We start from the raw sequence: 17,906 nt of genomic DNA on the forward strand, positions 1-17,906 counted from the left end.
GCTGAGCTAAGGAAGTAATGGACGCTCAATGCTTTCAGGCATGGCACACTATCGTAATGTGAAAAACATGTACCGAAAAACCATTCTAGAAGCCGTTTCTATCGAGACAGATCTCTAAGTGATCGGAAAATGGCTCTGTAGGAAGTCTGACTCATCTGGTTTTGGGGAAAAGAAATTCCTGATGCTACAGACCTTACTTGTCAAAGAGGGGGATCATCATTGCCTCGGCATCTGACCGCACTTACTATGTTATGCCTGAGGGCTTCAACCAATGAGTTACGTGCTCGCGGCCATCTAGCATCAAGTCGAGCTACCATATTTACGATAGAAATCTGGTTGCTTGACAGATGTCGCCAAATACTATTGGCGACATCTGTCAAGTGTACTAACCATGTGTACTAAATACACATGGTTACTACTGACACTGGTAATTGACAGCAGTTGGCCGGAAAAAAAAATTCTCTCTGGGATATTTTTAAGGACTTTTATGTTACTCGTTCAATACATTATTCATTTTTGTGAAGGAGTGGTTCTATTTTCATTTGAAACTGGACACAGAAGACCCTAACCCTCAGATAAAGTGACAGTAAACAATTTGTATGCGACTGATTTTTATCGCCTCGTGAATTCATTCTTTCATACTCGTAGGGGGCATGAACGAATTCCGAATGAAATCTAGAAGAATTGAAATATCGTCTTTTTTCTTGATTTCGAACTGTTAAATTCTTAGCAGTGGATTGACCTGTCGTTCTTGTCACCAGAAGAATTAATTTTTTAAGGATCAGCTTAAACTCGTAATACGAACTATAATTGTATGTAATCCAACAGAACAGCCGATCCCTTATATGAATTCTAATAATAAACCCAGCAACAGAATGTCTATTAATACTTGCTCGAGTAGGTTTATGGAGATTTGCCACTGCACCATCCTACTAACCCAATATATCAAATATACAAAACATTTCGGTTGTAATAAGACACCGGATATCACGGTTATTACAGTGGACTATATTTATGGAGCAGCATGACAAAAAAAAAAAAAAAAAAAAAAACTACAGGTAAAGTAGGATTAATCTACTGCAAGATTATGCATCTTTATAGCTAAAAATAAGGTCATTTTTAAGAAGAAAAAGAACAGTATCGAAATAAGAAACAGACCACTTTAATACTCGCAGTGCGCTCATTTTTCGTAACATCCAAAATTTCTCCTTAGGGATGAGAGAGCACCTGGATGTGTTCAAGTCTACTTTAAAGTTCCCATAAAGCTAAATGATTAACCTTTTCCCCTCTTTCTTTCTTGTAAGGGGGTAAGCACTTATAGGTTTCTTAAAACGTTTCCACAATATTGGGTTGTTTAATCAACTCTAATAGGGATCATTTGGAGCGGGAATGTTGGGGGGGGGGAATGGCGAGATTCGTCAGAACTAACCATTTACCTCTCATAGGGGAAAAAGAGAATGGAAAAGAGCACAGGAGAGAGAGAATGTAATCGAGGGGGATGGGTGGGTGGGATGGCAGGATCGAGAAACTGGAATTCAGACACTGTAGAATCACTTTAAACTGTGCTCCTCCATCCAATAATATCGCCCGTTATTCCCAACTAGGCAAGTAATGACAATCGATCAAGCACAAGAACCCTGGCACTCGGTATTGATTCTTTGTGCGGGGCGATTCTACGGAAAGCTACGATGATATGCAGAAGCGACATTTGGTGAGGTCTCGTCTACATGCATTACGACGATTCCTTTATTAGACGGGAGGAGAACTTATAGAGTCGGACAAGAGGACACGCTGTGATTTCTCTAACGTGATAAATGTCCACCAAGACGGTGTTGAAAGGGAACACCGCACATCGTTGGCGAGACGAAGCGGAGGTAAACATGATTGAGAAATATGAATATTCTTTGTGATTTTGTAACGCGCTAGGTATTCAATCATGCTTCCTTAGGGAACTTTGGTTGTAAACCCAGAAAAAAAAAAAAAGGGGGGAGATTCTCTACATGTATAAGCCTGATACACATTAACATGGAGACAAGATCAACGTAAACGATATTTTAATAAAAGATTCCACATACAGCAACCATAGTTCAGCAAAATTCCATAACTATCTTTAAATGTGAAATTTAAAATAAATTAAAAATTTAACTCCCTCCCCACACGTCTAGAAAAAAATATTTCTTTCCGTGAACACAGAATGCAGTCACTGTAATCAATTAGCTTTTAAAAAGTCCTTATAAGGACTGGCTTAAAGGGGAAAAGCAAGAAAGCTTTTAATCTTCCCCGTTATCTGTAGAGGACAGTGTAGGGATAAGGTGTTATTGAGCTATTAAAGCTCTGATCATGGCATGAGGGTAACAGCAATAGCCAAGCCTCAGTTAGAACTTCATTGGCTACAGCATTGCCATCCATTACCCTCCACGGGTATTAATCACCTTCGATTCAACCAAACCCCCTAGCTTTTAAAAACAAAATTAAAATAATTCTATATAAAAAGAAAACTTATTACTAGAAAATGGTGTTGGAAGATATCACTAATTTTTATTTTATTTTCAAAGATAAAAAATAGCAAAACTAACAGATATTAGAGAAGATTTTAGTTATAATGTTTTTCTATACAAAACAGGCAATTTTTTTACATCAAACTATACTTTGTGTGAATTTTGTTGTTTCTAATACTGCTCAAAATAACGTAGAAAGCACAGTACTCACTGATCTCTACAGAAAATTCCTATTCTTCAACCATTGGTCAGCGTTTTAATTAGGTAATTTTGAGCTGCTTAGAGAAAATTAAATATGAAAGTTATGTACCCTGTTTGAATTACTTACCTGGAAATGACTCGTAGAGTACTCTCACACACATGTTGAGAAAATAACTAAGAAATTGACATACATTGAACTTTTCTGCATTCACCCAGTAACCATAGAAACTAGCACATTGTCTAATATATATGTTCGTGTTTAACATGTTCCATTTAATTAGACACTTCAGTATTGATTTTTCGCTCATTTGTTGGACGTTTCCGTGTATACTTATCCCCGCGCATGCGTCTTAACGTTCTACTCTTATAATAGATATATTTGGCATGCACAACACAACCGGAAGCTTGAACGTGAGCTAAACGTTCTTACTATACGATAAATACAGAAGACAACTCCAGAATGTTTTAGAAGGCGATTTATCAGGGATATCGCAAAACCCCTCGTAAATACCTTTTACTCAAATATAGTCATTTATCCTTTCCGTTTTTTTTTTTTTTTAAAGATACCTTAATATTTTATCTAATAATTAACTATTCCTGTGTCGAGGTCTCTTCTTTTTTTTTTTTTTTTTTTTTTGTTCAATTCTTTCATTAATGAGTTCCGCAAAAAAAAAAAAAAAAAAAAAAAAAAAAAAAAAAAAAAAACGGTAACCGAAGTATAAGAATAAGCTAAGTACCGTATTCAGATGCCACACTCCTAATTGATCCTAGCAACACACACTTTCAAATTCATTACTTTATCAAACCCTTGAGTTAATTACTTAAGATTTTTTTTTTTAATCTTTATTCATTACTGGCGTTGAAATCATGGAAATGAAGGGTTTGTCGTCTTAAGAGCCTGATTTCGGTATAGCGCTATATTGTAAACATTTCAACGTCAATATAAAATCTTAATTGGGGAAGTAGAACGCTAATCGTTTGGTAAAAAAAGCCAGAAATATCAACAATCAAATTATTCTAACAATTACTTCTTTGTTGATCTACTGAATGGTATACTAAGTTAAATGTCTAATCAAGTACATTTTTAAGTTGCAATAATGAGAGTTTACTGAACATACCACATTGTTTAAAATTTTTAAAAGCGGATTGTTGTTTTATTCGTCGGAAAATATGAGAAAGACGACAAAGAAAACAAATTAATCCATCATTAATTATTAAAGAATGGGGTCGAAGGACTTCAAATTTGGCATAAGTAAGATAAAATAATGAAGTTATTATGGATCCATTTATATTTTAGAGACAAATATAGAAAAGTTTTAATTTTTGAAGTTTGGTATAGAACAGTGTTTTTTTTTACACTCTTTAGATTTTCTGTCTGAGCAAATACAATTCCAGTGCCGATGATACTCGCATAAGATCTCGTAAATTTCCAAATGTAAGATTCTTTCCATATTTGGCTATAAAATATAGATAGATCTATAATATACTCTAAAATAGTGACTTGTGTAACAAATTTTAATTTTTTTGGCTTTAGATCTTAGTGCTTGGTTAAACACCTACTAAGGATTCACTAATTGATTAATTAAATTTGGATTCTTGTAATGTATTTGAATTTGGCGAAAAATGAGAAGTCCTTTTTAGGACTTCCAGGGTAACAAGTGGCAATGCTGTAGCCAATGAAGTTCTAACTGAGGCTCGGCTATTGCCGTTACCCAGCCATGACTATAGCTTTTTAGCTCAATAACACTCCATCCACACAGATTTACTTCATTCAGATGACGGGATAAAGAGTCAAGGACTCAGTCCATCGCCCAGTTCTTTTAAGAACTATTTGAATTTGAAATAATGTTTTATGTCACATGTTATTTAGATGTGCAGAAAGCGACAATGTTGAGCAGGATTCTAAACAATGCATGTGCCGAATATTCTCGCACTCAGGTAAATTTCGAAATTCTCTACTTAGCTATAAAATATACCCGGATCCATAATATTCTACATTTTAATATCTTGCTTATGCCAATTTAAAGCCTTTCGGGGTGTATACTTTACCTCATTTACTTTAAAATATTTATGGCATCTTTCTTACTCGCTGTGTTAAGGGTACAAATTATTTATATTAAAAGTGAAGTTCCGCTCCTAAATGTCGGCAAAACACGTTCTATTTAAGAAGCAACGGCAATTTTTTTTTTTTTAAATGATCCGAGATACTAACAGTACCGTAGAAGTGAGTGGAAGAGAAATGGGAAAGGGCTATAAAGATGCCTAAATCTAGTAGTAAAGTCGTTTGTGTTCACATAAAGATGTCATTTGGAAAGAGAGGTTTTAAAGAACTAGAGATGGTGACATTTTATGCTCTGATCATCCTTCAAAATAACCGGAAAGGATAGAAAAGGTCAGTTACCGTTGTCATGGCAACCCGAAAGGAAACTGAAGATGTGTAAGTATGGAATACTTGCAGAGCTCGTGTATCTTTTAGCCCACTTTGCATTCGCTTTTCATATTTTTTTCTTATTTTCAAAACACCCAAATATATTTCTTTATGCTTATGGAATTGAAATCTCTCTTAACTAACGTCATTTATTTCTACGGATTTTTTTTTTTCATGTTTATATTGGCATAGTTAAATTTTTGATTGGTATCCTCATCAAATATATCACGATTGAAACTACTTTGGCTTCAAAAAAAAAAAAAAATTAGCATTATTTGCATGCGCACGTCCTTATATTCTACCTGCGCCTACAAGAATAAAAAAAAAAAAAAAGTCTTCAAAAATGGGTTCATCAACGTCTTGGAAATCACTGTAGGGTATAAAAGACTCACTTGAGAAAATCTTGAAAGCTCTCCATACAGAAGCATAGCGAAGTCGTTAGGCGAGAGTGAGGAAGATACTTTAAGGGCTTTCCTTGCAGCTGCTTCCCATGTCTTAATGATTTATCTTTTCCTTAGGCCGCACCCGCGTTTGAGGTCAGCATCGGCTTACAGCGAAGATTTTGATGAGTCACCGAGATGTCACGTGCCTTTAACAGCTGGTTCCGACTTTCGACACTAACAAGTGTGCTACAAATTGGCACGGGCATTTGCACAATTCGGAAACGCGGACGATACCTTCCACTATTCTCATTTCGAAAACAGCCGTACATTACGGAAAGAACAGGGTGGGGGCAAGTTCTCGTGGTAGTGGTTGAACTGCTATGGAAGGAAGTCATTTCTTGGATACAATTATTGCAGGTCTTTTTTAAAATGCAGTCGGAATAGGCTTAGCCTATAGATCGGTAGTCCGTATTATTTTTACTGGTGTAGACAATCTATTTCATGTTCTAGACAGCATCTCTGGAGCCTCCATAGCTTAGTCATGTCTTTAAATCATGTGAAACCGTTTGGATCACGTGATCTGACGTGTACTCTTCCACAAATTAGAAAACACAGCGCCCTACCAACACATCACTTCATTTTTCGTGCCATTTCCTTTCATGCTATTTTTTTTATCGTAAAAAATCACTCCGTAGTGCCTTTGAACTGCCACTTTGTGTAAACAATTTATTTTGATAAAAGCATACCGTAACATGTAATCTTAAACAAAGAATAAGGCCTGTTTGTTTAAATATTTATACAGATTTTGAGTCATTGTACTTGCTTTTAGATGCTCAATTAATTTATGATATTTTATTGTCTGCCGAAACAATCTACAGTTAATCTCTTGGGTAAACAGTACAACTTTACAAAGACAATTGGAGTTTAGTGAACGGCCTCTGAATTTAAAAAAAAATATATATATATGCATAAGAATCGAAACTTCTGGAATTACTTAATTGGCTTTTCAATCTTATGTTCGGTATGCTCAAAGAAAATTGTTTAAATATAATAAACAAAGATTGTTGATGAAAGGCACAGCACGTCAATACCGTACTCAACATTAGCAAATTTTGTAATTTTTTTTTTTATTCCTATTATTCGAACGAATTAAAATATGAGATTTCTTTTTTGCATTACTTTCAAAACAGCAAACAAATTAGCATGTTTTAACTACATTAAAATAGAGAAAAATAAAATTAACTACATTTGTCCTGATCAAACAATTGTGGCCAATTTTATACTCATTTTGAGACACTGTTCATAACATTTAAATCGCGCAATATTTTATCTTCATACGTACAAATAAAATATTATTCCATAACGCATTGGTATCAACGATGGAGCAGGCACTCTTTCCCTTGTTTTAATCCACTGTGCAAGTGAAACGGATGTGACGTCATTGTAACATACCCTTTTCAAACATACATCGTTTCGTGTATATGATAATAGGTAGGCATCCTCTTCTGCCTGCCTCACTAATCTCCGCTCTCTTATTTTGATATTCATAACCTGTTTACGTCAATTTTATTTTATTGGCCCAACTGAATTTTACAGAAATGCCCGTCATTAAACCTAGTGTCACCATTATTAGCGGTAATAACATTTGTAATGCGTATGTTACTTTGCTTTGACGACATTGTCACCCTCCATGATTTAATATTTTATGAACAATAGGGCCCATTAAACTCAATTCATGATTACATATATATATATATTTTTTTTTTTATATTAATAAATGAAGGTTAGGCTTAAAGACCCACTTCATACTATGGCGGACGTTTTTTTAGGAACTATTTAAATGTAAGTGTATTAAAATGCAAACAACGCAAGGAAAAAAATTCGGACCATTATAAAAGGAAGTGCAGATACATTTCTGAAGAAACTGTTGAATAGTATTGAGGAGAGAGTTCCATCGTTGATACAGATGGTCTCGTGCATTCCGTACCGATTTCTCTGGTGACAAATTATTGTTGTGTGCGAAACGGTTGTCTCATGACTGGTGCATTTACGCGCGGAGCAAATTAAACGAGCAAGCAGTTCATTCATAGAACCAAATAACAGAGCCTTTTAATGCCACCACCCCACATTATTTTGCATCCTTATGTTGATGTATGGAGATTTTATGCGCAACCATACTCAGGGCTGATGCCGTGGATCAGAGAGACTGCCACGCTGGTTGCTACGTTACGAGGCCACACAGATAAATAAATGATGCAGTGTGTACTTCTTACCGAGAATTCCTTTAAGAGATTTCTTTGTATCCACAATATTGTTTGGAATGGTACTTTTAAGGTAAATGATTTATTCTCCCCTAAATTCATTCCGTCTTTCTTTCTTTTTTTTCCACACAAACCACCCTTTAGTCCAAGGGCAAACTCGCTGTAATGGAATTCTTTGCTCAAACAGGAATGTCTAAGGGTGTCTCGATTGATCTGGTACAGTAATTTTCATTTGCTTGGAAGATACACGCGCCTGCCCGTGTGTCTGTGTAAATTTGAGGGAGATGCAAATATCAGAGTGGAAAGAACATGTCTGCCATCTTTTCTTTGTATTTACACACGTTTTATTCCCTCAAGTATATAACATAAGGAACATTCACCAATGCGACATTAAAAGTATTAAATATTACATCCCGCCCTCTCTCCATCTTGTTAACATCTTTATATACGAACTTATCCCGAAGCATGACGAAATATTGTTAGAAAACAATATATAAGGCAAGCTGAACTATTCTTTACATCCGTCCAGGTATGCAGAGAGTTCATCGAAATGGCAATTAGTCGAATGAACAATTCACCGAAAATTTTAAACTTTTCGAAAATCTTATGATGAAAGTGATCCATTTAGAACAAACACCGAACCGTGCAGAGTGAGAAAGCAATGCTACTTTAAGAGGGAATAATTAGAGAACAATATGGTTTCTTATTCTCTTTCTTGTCCAATAATCATAGGACTGATTTGCCTGTTACCCGGAGGAAAAGCCCAGCCAACGCAGGCTCCATTATTATTGTTGTTACTACTAGTAATATGCGACTTCAATACAGCAATTATTATGGGATGAATTTTATTCATCCCATAATAATTCAAATAGAATTATTATGGGTGGACTAAAAGTTTCAAATAGCGAATCTGAATCAAATTCGCTGTTTGAAACTTTTACAAGAAAACGTCGAACCGTTCCAGTTCAGTTATATTCGGGACAACAAAGAAATCACGTGTCCAAATTATGTATTACAATAACTCTCTGACTTAGTAGAAGTTGTCGGTACAAGAAGCTGTTTGCAAGGTTCACTTTTTGTTCTAAATGGATCACTTTTATCATAACATTTTCGAAAAAAAAAAGGTTTCGAAATGATATTGATAATTCCGCTTTGGTTGGATCAATTTAATGAAATTTTAGTTAACGTTTTCGGTGAAATGTTTTTTCGATGAATTGTCTTTCGATTAAGTGTTTTTTCGATGAATTTTCATGGAATCTCCGTTGAAACTGAACATTTGTTGATCAGGTATTTAACCAGTAAGTGAGCCTAATTGCTATGGTTAAGCCTACAATTAGATGAGATCAGAACTAGAGTTTTAAACATCAGCATTTATTCGAAGTCTCTCTCTCTCATATATTGTTAATTTGCACTGTACATAAAGTAGCCAACCGACTGTCAGCTACTGACAAGTCGCACGTGATAGAACACCAGGGAAAAGGTCCATTTTTTTTTCAATAGTTAAATTCTGTGTTCTAATAGACCTCATTTTGAAAAACGAGTACGTGGAGTGCGTACGCGCACGTGCGAAGAAAGACATCTGCTGACCAAAGCTCTCGTCAACTTTGACCTCAGTCATTCCATCATAGGTTGGTTCGCCACGCTTTTTGCTTCCCTGAGTGATTTTAATAACAGGAGTGGAAATGATCCACATGTGAATAAGTGCACTGCGAAGAGGACCCCCTGCCTTTGAAATGACAGCCTTTTGAAGCGAATAAAGAAACAAAAAGGGTTACGCCCATCGGTAGGCCTAATTCTAGGAAAATGCGATCTATAATAAGCCTGGCAGCTCAAAGTGTTTGACTTGAGTTCCATCTGCAGGAATGCTTTTAGGCACTGACAGAAGAAAAAAAAAAAAAAGAAACTGTCAAAATATCTCCTGCTGATAAATTAGAAGAACCTCCTACGTACTATACCGTAAACACATTACACTTGGAACAGCAGGATTCCCGAGGACGACGAAGCCAAGAGATATATTTTCAAACTAAATTGATAAATCTAGAGTTCAATCTCGTAGGTCTTATTTACTAATAAATAAGTTTCTACTTAGGCGTATATATTTCCTACGATAATGCAGCTTTCAGAATAATCCTAGTTCGTTCATATATGCGACTCTTGCATCTATTTCTCCATATCGTATACGGTTATAAAATCGTAGGCGCCCAAGTATAGCCACACTGCGTGTATCACTGAAGCAATTAAAAATATATTTTTGGCTAGTATAATTATACGGGTCCCCGAACCAGATAGACATGTAATTTTGTGATTTTTTAGTAATAAGCGCTGATTTAGACAAAAAATACATTTTTCAAAATTTATCTTGAATGCATCAGATGGAGCTGCACGTAGTTAATGCCATAGCATCGAACAAATGTCATAATGACTGCCTCATAGTTACAACCTCTATTTCCTTATGATTTGGATCAAATTGGGCAGCGATTGTATGAACTGCGGCGAATGTCAGAATCAATCATCCACTTAGGAGCAATCAGAACATATTTGTCATTATTACAAAGGGGTGAAATGCGCTTGGTAGTTATGGAAACGCCTCATTAGTTTCCAAGGAAAACCCATATAATATAAAATTCTCTTTCAACGCAAAAGAATGCGAACCGTTCTCTCTCTCTCAAAAGCTATGTGTGTTTCCGATTAAAAGGGGCATTTTTTTTCTTCGTTCAACGGTCCTGGTTTTTATCCATTATATCCAGTAAAGAAGAAAAAAAAATGCGTTGATACAGATTAAAAATCGGGCATCAGCACTCCGAACAGTTTCATACTTTATAAACGCCATGGTTGGAAATAAAATACGAAAGAATTGAATTCTGATACCCGGATGGTTGAGATGTTTTGTTATCTTTTATATCCTCCGATTTCTTGGGGATGGTATCGAAAGACGGGCACAGTATATTAAAAGAAAATATCTCTGTATAGATATGAAAGCAATTACGTTATAGTAACCTAGCAGTAAATCTAAGATCCATTCAATTTACATACGCAAGATTCAATAGTAATACCGCGTGCATAAATAAAGGCTCCTCTTTGATCTTATAGAGATTCGCGAGTCTGGTTGAAATCAGCGTCCTTTCATCACATGATATTGCAATGCTGTCACTAATACAAGTTGGGTAATATTTCCTGGTGTCGCTTGTGCAGACAAACAAGCTGATATCCGACAGGGAAGTAGATAGCAAATAGAAACGAGTTTTGTAAACATTTCTAACGTGAAAAAAATAATCGGGTAGCTAACATTCATTAATTACAGGTGTATTTAAATAGTAGATAAACAGAGAATTGGACACTGAATGAATTAATGTTTACATTCATGGTTTTATACATTTTGTAGATCACTTTTTTAGGATCGAGGAGGAGATTGTGTCAATGCAGTAGGTTGCTAATACAGTTATACTTTCTCTACTTTCAATACATTACAAGGTTATATTTTATGATAGCAATATTTAAATATGCATTGACCAACTTAATACTAATAATTATTGTGGATAACTATTCGGTATATAAGATGATAACATCGCTTAGGATAAAAACCAAAGAGAAAAATGTCTTTTTGTTATAAATACAATTAGCTCGGTATTATACAAAGCTTCTATATGATAACTGAAAAGATATTTTGTACAGATCAATATATAAATCTTCCTGAATATAATTTTTGCCTATTTAATAACACCCCTCTGAAATAATTCGAAAACAGTTGACGTCAATAAACCCGATAACGCTGATTAAGTATGACCTCATCTTTAAATTATGTCACCCTTGAGAAGGGGGATGCTATCGGGGGAAAAAAAATGTGCTGTGACCAGGGCGGAAAATATAGAAACAGTGAAATGCAGTAAGTGATGCACAGTCACAAAGTAATTGCTCATTATACTAAAAATCTATTTTAAAAATTAGGTATCAAAAATAATCTCTGCTCCAAAAATCAGGCAGTATTATATTATACTATTAAAACATACTGTATTATATACAATTGCGATAGAGAAAATAAATTTATCTAAAAATTTTGAAAACCATATACTTTGATTTTGTTTACATTTGTGACGCGATACAGAAGGGGATAAGAAAGCAAACATCCCGAAAGAAATGGCTTTTCATACACGGATGACTCCAGTGTGTAAACGAACATGGTTTCATGATAATACAGACATCGAAATCTGCCTTGAATTTTATTAAAAGCGCTGCCCACAGTTAGCTTATCTAAATGTGATCGGAAGGTTCTTGCAAGGATATACCTATCTCATTCTAATTAATTTCCTTCCATCAGTAAATGTAGAAACGCCAGGATACCTTTATATGAGGTTAAAATTAAAACAGTTTCTTTTCCCTAGGGAACTACCCAAGGGAACAGTTTCAACATTATGCTGTGATCACACTAGAAATGAGAACTAGTATGGATTAGTACATTATCCAGTATTTCGGCTAAACTATCTATTCTGAAAATCCGACTAGGAGGAATTTGTATAGATTTCTTTTAGTTGTTAATATAATAAATATGACTCTGGCTACTATAACACCAGATTCAACTACCTTTAACCAGTCATCATTTTGTACCTGCAGTTGCAAACTAGTTTAAAAAAGATAGCAGCACACAAGCCTTTCGGTTCTTCGAGTTACCAATGGTTGCTATATTTATGAAAACAATATTACAGGCCTCGATTTCTATCTATACAAGCATAATCAGTAGTACTTTATCGTGGACTGGTACACATCTACGGTTGTGCATGTTACGTATTGTTAGCACATCGCTGATAGCTCTGAGTAATGGTTATTCAACTATCTCAACTCTTGTTCGACATCAATATTAACTATACAACGGTAAAGTATTCGTCCGATGTGCATCCATTGCAATCATTATTCCTTAGTTATTTGCAAATATTTCCTATACAGTTGCCTTGAAATGGTTTTTTTTTTTTTTTTTTTTTGGAGCCATGGCAAGTCAACTGTGGTAGTTTATTTTTTATTTTTATTTTTTTTTTTACGAATGAAGGCTACCATGTAGACATCTTTCTGTTCGTGTATGCTTAAAAGGGAAGGCGTGTTTATTTGCCTAAAAGGGAACTAGGTCACGACAGATGTTCTCCTAAAATCATCGGCAATCACGGTTTAAACTGATGCAAAGTCTGAGGCATCGAGCGAACGTGTCCTTTTATATTTGATACAACAGTACCATGAGGTGTATGTTAATAACTGTCCTCCCCGAGGAAAAAAAAAAGTAGACATTAGAGGAAGATTAACACCCCACCCTAATTTAGGTCAACTATATAAATGCTGAGTGGAGTTTGGCAGCTGGGGACCAAACGATTATCACCATTCCCCAATCATCCGCCTCCCAAATACAGAAAAACTCATACGATTGCGTGCCATGTTCTAAACAGATGCATAATCAATGCCTCTTACGTACGACATAATGATAGCTTTTTGAAATGCAAGATAACACACTAATGCGCAGGTTGTCAAGTGCTAACTAGACACGTCTCTGTGTACAAAAAAAAAAAAAAAAAAAAAAAGAAAAAAATGGTAAAAGATCTATGGTACAAATTAAAGATCAATGAACATGCTCCAAATAGGTCTTATATGTATTATCAAAAGAAACCTATAGAGTTACTACACCTTTAATATATTAAAAAAAGGTATCCGGTCTTTTAAATTAGATATTAAGAACTTAACTGTGTTAAGAATTTTAAAAAAATATATGTATATGTATTAGAACTAAAACTACGCAGAGTAGATCATGGTACTGCCAGTTCAAAGAACACTAAACAACAAAAGGTTACTCTAAACGAATATCATTAACCCTAATTTGGTTGTTTCTTAGCACTATATTTAGTATTGTTATAATTTTAATTAAAAGGTGTACCATAAATATTTTGTTAAATTCAAAAATATAACGACTTGAGTTTATTGTGCTTATATTACTAAGTAATTATAAGATCATCATAGATTTTTTATATACTCGAGAGTAATGTCTTATTAATTTGTAAGTCATACGCGAAGTTGTTCGGTTGCCGATGTTAAGCTGTTTTGAACAACAGTTCACTTCCTATCTAGGATAAGATGCGCAGTACTTAACATTTAACGTATGTGCAGTACACGTCGTCATTTTTAAAATAGTCATACTAACAAGTCAAATTTAACTAGATAAAATACACACACACACACAGCCGAACATCAGTCAGTATTACAAGCATGCATTTATTAAAGTAAATAAATAAAATAAAAAAAATCTGCGACGCCTATTAATCTATAAATTTACAAACCTGATCACGTGCCTCCGATACAATGGACTCGGTTAAGCTACAGTTCAAAGAACTACATTGTTCCCAACCAGCTTCAAAATAAGATGAGCACACGTAACAATTACAACTACGTTCAAACTTAATGGGATACGCTAAAGATCAAAAAACTGGTACCTTTCCTTTGCCTCTAATAGTCCTGCGTTTTGACAGCCAAAAACGTATTAACGAAGGTCACAAGAACACTGTTCAAAATGGTTCCTGGGGGGGTCTCAAAATCCAAATCTTCCTTTCTTTTAAAAAAAAAAACAGGGGGAAAAAAAGAAAACAAACCGAGGATGGGAGGGGGAGTTACGCACAGCCCCCGGAAAACTATGTCCACACAAATGCTTCACTAATATTCCTTCTGAAACGGCGCGACGAGGACACTAGCGGTTCGCCGACAAGCAGTAGTAGCAGCAGCACAACTCCAAAGCTGTCGAAACTAGTGGGAATGCACGTACTGTTGGCAATCTCAAAGACAGGAGCGTTCACGGAAGAGTGCTAACGTCCCCCCTGTGACAGAGATGTTCAACCAGATGCTTCGGGTTGGGAGGATGCTGTGTAAGAACACCACCTTGTTCTCGCATGCAGAGGAAGATGATGCTCCGTTGTTATTGCAGACAGTGAACTGCGCTCTTACCACCTCTGCAGGCCTTCTCCTTCATCTATGTGTCGCTTATGGCGTTCGCGAGGAACGCACTACTACCGTGCATGGGGAGGTAGGATTATTGACGGGAGGCGTGGGAAAGTGGTCATGAGGAGAACCGCTATTTCAGCTTACGGTGATGGGACCACAGTTTTTAAAAAAAAATACGTTTTGCTCTCAGAAGATTAGAGTGGAGTAAATTGTGTGACGGTCCCTGAACAATAAAATCTCCGTACCTACAGTTAAATACGTCGAAAAGTGCCGTGTGTCACTCGATTATTGAAACAGAAGCCATTCCGACTATAATAGAGATATCCAGTCCATTTCTCCCCCGTCAGATAATTTACTCTCGGGGGGTAATAGGGATATGGGAGGAGTGCGATATTAGTACATTTAACGTTCACAGACCCGAAACTTAACAGACAACTAACAACTGAATTGACGCGCTAAGCCTACGAATAGTTGCATTAAAACAACTGAAACGATGCTAATTTGCATTGGAGTTGCTACGTTTGCCATTTATAAACTATAATTATTAACCCATCTAATCCATCAGTGTCGGTTTTATTTTACTTTCTTGGGCGTATTAGACGTACAGCCAACAATATCAGGCCATATTCGACTGTAGTTGGGAATTTTTTAGTGTTGTTATCATTATCCTGCTGGCACCACTTACTATTTTGGTCATGCAACGCATCTCTACTATCCACAGCTTCTGACGAAATATCCGAAACCCGGGGGGGGGGTTAGCGATTATACCAGCCAGTGGTGCAGAACTCTAGTAATCGAGGAGGAAACCTCAAAATATCTAAGAGGAGAAGAGATGAGGGAAATGAACCTGAAATACAACATCAATGTACTGTTCAATTTGTCATGGCATATCGCTATTAGTAGAATACGTTTTCAAACGTGGCTTGTGTCAAATACAGGAATATTTAAACGGCTTTTGTGATATTTGCTGATGGAAATTAAAAAATTTAAACGGATTGGCATCATTATGTTAACAATTAGGTAATCGATTGTTGCCATTAAAACGTACGTATTGTTACAAAAGGATAAGCAGTAATTCAAATAAATATTAAGTTAGTCATTTATATTTACACAATTTTATTTAATTGTTTATCTTTTTACATTGAATTGAGCGATAATTAGGTTAAGGGATAACAGTAAAATGGAATAGCAAAAGCAAAAAAAAAAATAATACAATTAGGATTGTGCATTTTTTTCTAGTTTTGCGAGTAAGAAAAGGCACAATCAAATAATTAGTAATAATTAAATCGTTAATCCTATCACACAGTATGCTATCGGTCATTTGCATACTCTCTAGTATTTTAACTAACTCGACATCTTTCTTTTTCGTCTCCACTTCTTTTAAGTGTTCTTTCTAAAAAAAAACAAATGGGCCATATTTGAGCATCGTATTAACATGTCACGTGTCAATTCTTTCCCATGAAAGAAGAATCGAAACTAAAGGAACTACATAAGAAGATACAAATGTTTATATTATTATATTGAACGTCCCGAAAATAATCCCAGAGGAGATTTCTGTATCGGTTCAATATATCGCCTTAAAAAGCCAAACACTGCAATTGATGCTTGAACGTATTCGTCTTGGGTTTTTCGAATTCTTTTGACATCTCCATCAAGAGCCATAAGAGCGCCCTCTACTGTCTAAACTATAAGGTTAAAGTAATACAACCTACAATCCACTCATTTCTTTTCAATAAATGGCTCAAAAAATGTTCAGTTTATACGGGTAGATTTTCTTGTAATGATTCCCCTCTTCGATCTATCCTCTATCTCTCTGACTCTCTCCCACCATCAGGAGTTTCTATCCAGTTTAATTCCCAGAAAAAAGGGAGGATTTAAGTCCGAAGTGTACTTAAAGCTCACTACCAACTGGATGGTTGCCAACTCCAAGACACTTGAAAGCGCGATTAAAAATCAAGCACTGGGGAGGGGGGAATAAGCCAACGCCTTCTCTGTGAAGTTATTATTTCATTGATAGATATACCGTATGATATAAAGACACGAAGAAACATTAAAAAAATCATTGAAGGAAGACAAAGAAAGAATAATAACCCAAGTAAAGGTACGGCGCATGGAAAATAATAGGATTCGGATAAGTACATGTGCAATCACAACTTGAGCTCCTGCAGCTAATATTGTGTACATTCGCCCTCTTCTGATCTTTTTTATTTAACAGTATTGTATGTTGCCAAGATTTAATATATGTAGAAAGTTTTTTTACCTTGGGTGAAAAATACGTTAAAGATACCGAGAAATTTTATATACTTGGTTTTATCCTTTTCCCAAGTAAGCAAAACAAAGTTTTGCGCGTGAAATATATTCACGTCTGAGCTCCTTGTATGTAGAGGCTAATTGGGTACCAAGTAATAAGCTATTAGAATGATGGTGTGATTCTGCATGACTATAATGGCCTGTAAGAGTCTTCAGAAAAACTGAAAATTGCAGGCTTCTATCCAGTTGACAAAGAATTAGTAGATCCAGAAGGCAAGTGATATGAAGTGATTAGCCTCTATATACAAGTAGCTCAGACGTGAATATATTTCACTCGCAACACTTTGTTTTGCTTACTTAGAAAAAGGATTAAAACCAAGTATAAAATTTCTCGGTATCTTTAACGTATTTTACACCCAAGGTAAAAAACTTTCTACATCTTTCTGTAATCCAGACATTTTTATTAAGGTCAAGCACCTTTTGTCTACTTGTACATGAGATATATATGACTTCTGCATTACTTCAACCTGGGTATCTGAGTTGGAGATGCAGTGAATGATTCATTCAATCCAATACCCTTGGAGGGTAATGGATGGCAATGCTGTAGCCAATGAAGTTCTAAATGAGGCTAGGCTATTGCTGTTACCCTCCTGCCATGATCAGAGCTTTAATAGCTCAATAACACCTTATCCCTACACTGTCCTCTGCAGATAACGGGGAATATGAAAAGCATTCTTGCTTCGCCCCTTTAAGCCAGTCCTTATAAGGACTATAAGGACCTGGGTATCTCTCACGGGTATGGCTCCCACTGAAGAGACCTCAATAAAGGTCGAATCCGGTCTGGGTAATTGCCCTTCCCATTATGCACTGCATTACATTATACACGCCTGAAAGGGGGTGTGGTTTGCATTAGGATACATAC

General features: G+C 35.7%; 1 protein-coding gene across 3 annotated transcripts in view; it reads right to left on the reverse strand.

The window, feature by feature from the left end:
• LOC150097934 (teneurin-m-like) overlaps positions 1-14,725 on the reverse strand; it is a 670,875-nt gene extending 656,150 nt beyond the window's left edge. For 2 of the 3 annotated variants that reach the window (XM_090406518.1, XM_090406515.1), the window contains exon 1: positions 14,080-14,725. The gene's annotated coding sequence lies outside the window, so the exon portion shown is untranslated. The remainder of the gene's footprint in view (positions 1-14,079) is intronic. The other variant, XM_090406516.1, reaches the window with a different exon arrangement.
• Between the last annotated feature and the right edge of the window lie 3,181 nt (positions 14,726-17,906).

This window comes from Typopeltis vanoorti, chromosome 16 (assembly GCF_054136105.1).
Source record: "Typopeltis vanoorti isolate ZY-2024b chromosome 16, IOZ_Tvanoo_1.0, whole genome shotgun sequence".
Lineage (NCBI taxonomy): Eukaryota > Metazoa > Arthropoda > Arachnida > Uropygi > Thelyphonidae > Typopeltis > Typopeltis vanoorti.